This window comes from Penaeus chinensis, chromosome 36 (genome assembly GCF_019202785.1).
Source record: "Penaeus chinensis breed Huanghai No. 1 chromosome 36, ASM1920278v2, whole genome shotgun sequence".
NCBI lineage: Eukaryota > Metazoa > Arthropoda > Malacostraca > Decapoda > Penaeidae > Penaeus > Penaeus chinensis.
The window spans coordinates 13,518,313-13,523,312 of record NC_061854.1 but is presented as its reverse complement, the minus strand read 5'-3'; the positions used below and the strand labels follow the sequence as shown (position 1 = coordinate 13,523,312).

The window sequence follows — 5,000 nt, the reverse complement described above, 5'->3', positions numbered from 1 at the left end:
GGCGTTTGACAAGTTAACTGTGTCTTCAAGCGATCCTGTGGAACGATTGACGAGCCCCGTGACTGATCACCACTGCTGCTCCCGTCAAGACCACCTGCGCTTCGGAACAGTGACCTGTGCGAACAAGTTCCCTAGGCCGCCAACCTTAGAAGTTAATCTGTGCGACCTTCCCTCCTGGTCATCTTCAAGATACGAGACTCCCTGTGTCACTTGCCTCTGTCACCTGTCTCCTGTCATCCACCTGCATCGTCTACCCCAGAATCGAGGACGATTCTTTTTCGGTGGCCGAGCGATCTATTGACTTGTTCTCGTGATCTCTTTCGTGTTCCATTATGATGACAAAGTGACCTTCTCCTCCTCCTTTTCCTCCACCTCCTCCTCCACCTCCTCCACCACCACCACCACTTCCTCTGTATAGAAGTGTGGAAAGATTTACAATTTCCTCTTTCATATCTTGCTATACAAGCGACAAGTGTGGGTGGGGGGTGGAGAGTGGGGGCAAGGGAATAAGGGGAGAGGGGGAGAAGGAAGAGGGGAGAGAGGGAGAAGAGAGAGGCCTGGAGAAGGGGAGAAGGAAGAGAGGAGAGAGGAAGGAGGGAGAGGAGGAAGAGGAAAACCAGCAGAAGGAGGTGGAAGAAGAGGAGCGGGAGAGAGGGAGAAGGAAGAGGGGGAGAAGGAAGAAGGAGCAGTAGGGGAGGAGGGGATGTCGCTCCGCATGAAATAAAACTATATTCCTCCATAGGATGTTTAACGGAGTGCGAGATGATGCCCTAGACTCACCCTCTCGTTGCTGGTGATGCTGCGTGCCAAGGGAGCAGATGGGTGTGGAGAGAGAGATAAAGAGAGGGAGGGAAGTAGGGAGGGAGGAGAGGGAGGGAAGGAAAGGGGGAGGGAGGGAGGGAAGGAAGAAGGAACAGATAGAGAGAGTGAGAGAGAGAGAGAGAGAAAGAGAGAGACGGGGATTGGGGGGGGGGGGTGAAACAGAGACAAAAGACGAAAAGAGGAAAGAAGAGATTATAAATAAGAAAGAAAATAGGAACAAAAGCACGAGAAAATATAAGCTGCTGCCTAATTTCACCTTGAACAGCAGCTTTTCTCCTGCCCACAGTCTCCTCGCTTCCCACATCTTCTGTCTTCTCTCTTATGTAGGCCACCCTGCGCATAGTCCGCCCGATCCTCCAACATGACCTGACCTCCCTTCGCTTCCGTTCGTCTGTTCTCACCAGTATTTTGGCGTTGCCTCTCCTTTATACTCCTCTCCCTTTCCTCTTCAGGCCTGAGGATGGAATCCAGGTTGATTTCGAAACTGTAGTCTCAATTTCAAGAAATCTAGTTTTCGCAGTGCGGGTTTTTCTACCATACAAACATACATACACACACACATATGTATCTATATATATGTATATATATGGTTAGAGCACTGGACTTTGACCCTCGTGGTCCCGAGTTTAATTCCCCGTCGCGGCAGTCGTAAAAATGCCTGCGATCCTACTGCTGGCTTAAGCCCGATCTCACGGCGAGAAGACGACATATCGCCTTCAGAAGGGAAACGCAGGTGTCGTAGGGGAAATACGTGTATATATATATATATATATATATATACATATGCATGTGTGTGTGTGCATACATACATATTACATACATCTATTCAAGCATTATATCTCTTGTTACCAAATTCTTAATAAAACAAATTGTCTTCACAGCATCATTCAGGCACTTAGACACAATCAAAATCGCGTTAGAGGGGGCGCCCGGGATTGAACCGGGGACCTCTCGATCTGCAGTCGAATGCTCTACCACTGAGCTACACCCCCACACACCTACTGGAATGAGCAAGTTGTATTTAGCATTTATTCATACATTCATACATATATATGTGTGTGTGTGTGTGTGTGTACGTATAGATTAATATATATATATATATATATATATATATATATATATATTCCATCTTTCATATATATACACCTCAGTATATCTGACTTCGGTTTCGAATTTCTAAATCAATTTCCACCGAGTGCCCACTGGGAGTGTGTGTGAAACCTATCATTACTCATGTATGAGTAGATAGAAAATGTGTATGGAGCTAGTTGGATCCTAGTTGCACACTCCTTTTAGTGGGTCGCGTAGCATGGATAGTTTAGTACTGGCACTCCGGTCTCATACCCGGAGGGCCAGCTTGACGAATCTGATGTTAGAATACATAAATGTTAGAGCATTTTGCAGCATTCACATCATTAGGGAAATTACTGTTTTACAGGGATGCTCCAGTGCAGGATCTCTGGAAGGAATTGCTGGTGATGAGCCGATTTTCCCTGAGATTCTTGGACCGGCACTGAAGAAATCCCAAACCTATACTTGGTACTTCACGCCAGGAGGTGCGATTTTCCTTCTCATGGTAATAACACCAAATGTACGTTTGATTATCCAGATAAGATATTCTAGTACCCACTGACAAGGGACCCATAAAAGGGGAGTGTGGGAATCAAAACATATGTGTGTGTGTGTGTGTGTGTGCAAGTATATATATGTATATATGTACTTCCCTTCATTGTTATAGCTTGCAATTTGTTCAACATGAATTCCACACGTGTGTGTGTGTGTGTGTGTGTGTGTGTGTGTGCATGTGCGTATGTGTGTGTGTGTCCTAGAGACGTTAATATAATCTAATAGATATCTTTACATGGGGGGTGTAGGTCAGTGGTAGAGCATTCGACTGCAGATCGAATGTTTTTAATGATGTACAGTATACACTATCCAGGTGGATTAGCCTTCAGTACCTAAGTGTCTGAATGAATCTGTGAGTTTGACAATATCTTGGCTGTGTGCAACAGAGAACTCTTTGTCATTGTTTCATTGCGGTTTTGGTAGCTAAACAAGCACACAAACACACATTTGTGCATATACAGTACCAAATCCACAGTGAAACTCACAAAGAATTCTCTGTTGAACACAGCCAGTATATATATATAAATGTGTGTATATATATATATATATATATATATATATATATATATATATATATATATATATGTATGTATGTATGTGTGTGTGTGTAATAAGCTGCTGCCTAATTTCACCTTGAACAGCGGCTTTTCTCCTGCCGACAGTCTACTCACTTCCCACTTCCTCCGCCTTCTCCCTTATGCCGGCCGCCCTGCGCATAGTCCGTTCGATCCTCCGACCTGACCTGACCTCCTTTCGATTCCTAAGGATGGAATCCAGGTGGATTTCGAAACTGTAGTTTAAATTTCAAGAAATCAAGTTTTCGCATTGTGTTTTTTTCTACTAAACATACATACGTACATACATACACACACACATATATGTATATATATGTATATATATATGGTTAGAGCACTGGGCTTCTACCCTCGTGGTCCCGTGTTTAATTCCCCGTCGCGGCAGTCGTAAAAATGCCTGCGATCCTACTGCTGGCTTGAGCCCGATCTCACGGCGAGAAGACGACATATCGCCTTCAGAAGGGAAACGCACGTGTCGTAGGGGAAATATGTATATATATACATATGCATGTGTGTGTGCATACATACATATTACATACATCTATTCAAGCATTATATCTCTTGTTACCAAATTCTTAATAAAACAAAATGTCTTCACAAAATCATTCAGGCACTTAGACACACTGGCCGATTTTAATTGAACACAATTAAATTCGCGTTAGAGGGGGCGCCCGGGATTGAACCGGGGACCTCTCGATCTGCAGTCGAATGCTCTACCACTGAGCTACACCCCCACACTCCTTATGGAATGGGCAAGTTGTATTTAGCATTTATTCATACATACATATATATATATCTCTGTGTGTGTGTATGTGTGTGTTTGTGTGTGTACGTATAAATTAATATATATATTCCATCTTTCATATATATACCTCAGTATATCTGACTTCGGTTTCGAATTTCTAAATCAATTTCCACCGAGTGCCCACTGGGAGTGTGTGTGAAACCTCGATACCATTACTCATGTAAGAGTAGATAGATAATGTGTATGGAGCTAGTTAGATCCTAGTTGCACACTCCTTTTAGTGGGTCGCGTAGCATGGTTGGTTTAGTACTGGCTCCAGTGCAGGATCTCTGGAAGGAATTGCTGGTGGTGAGCCGATTTTCCCTGAGATTCTTGGACCGGCACCGAAGAAATCCCAAACCTATCCTTGGTACTTCACGCCAGGAGGTGCGATTTTCCTTCTCATGGTAACAACACCAAATGTACGTTTGATTATCCAGATCAGACAGAGTGGATATGTATGAATCGATATTCTAGTACCCACTGGCAAGGGACCCATAAAAGTGGAGTGTGGGAATCAAAACGTGTGTGTGTGTGTGTGTGTTAGAGACGTTAATATAATCTAATAGATATCTTTACATGGGGGTGTAGCTCAGTGGTAGAGCATTCGACTGCAGATCGAGAGGTCCCCGGTTCAATCCCGGGCGCCCCCTCACTTTTGTTTTTAATGATGTACAGTATACACTAGCCAGAAGGATTTGCCTTCAGTACCTAAGTGTCAGTATGAATCTGTGAGTTTGACAATATCTTGGCTGTGTACAACAGACAACTCTTTGTGTGGGTTTCATTGCGGATTTGGGAGCTAAACAAGTACACAAACACACACATACATTTGTGCAGTATGCACAGTACCATGTACAGTACCAAATCCACAGTGAAACTCGCAAAGAATTCTCTGTTGAACATAGCCATTATATATCTATATGTATGTATATATATGTATGTATATATATATATATAAGCATGTATGTGTGTAACGAGGCCGAATAACGGTAGAGTGCAGACGAGTCGCGTCTGGCACGATGCAGAAATCTTGGGTAGTGGTTAGGTGTAACAGACTCCTCGATAACTTGTAGCGGTTTATTCTTGAGAGAGAGTATAGTACAACTGACAGATGTCTGGTCCGGTCAGCGTTTGTCTGTCGCTCGCAGGCGACCCTCCTTTATGCAGATTGAACTAGGAATTCACAAAGG

At 43.8% G+C, this 5,000-nt stretch overlaps 3 non-coding genes across 3 annotated transcripts; 1 reads left to right on the top strand and 2 right to left on the bottom strand.

The window, feature by feature from the left end:
• Window positions 1-1,742: 1,742 nt before the first annotated feature.
• Trnac-gca lies at window positions 1,743-1,814 on the bottom strand. Its single transcript has one exon. It is a non-coding gene; the product is annotated as a tRNA-Cys (tRNA).
• Window positions 1,815-3,685: 1,871 nt separating this feature from the next.
• Trnac-gca lies at window positions 3,686-3,757 on the bottom strand. Its single transcript has one exon. It is a non-coding gene; the product is annotated as a tRNA-Cys (tRNA).
• A 631-nt stretch (window positions 3,758-4,388) lies between these two features.
• On the top strand, window positions 4,389-4,460 carry Trnac-gca. Its single transcript has one exon. It is a non-coding gene; the product is annotated as a tRNA-Cys (tRNA).
• Window positions 4,461-5,000: the final 540 nt, after the last annotated feature.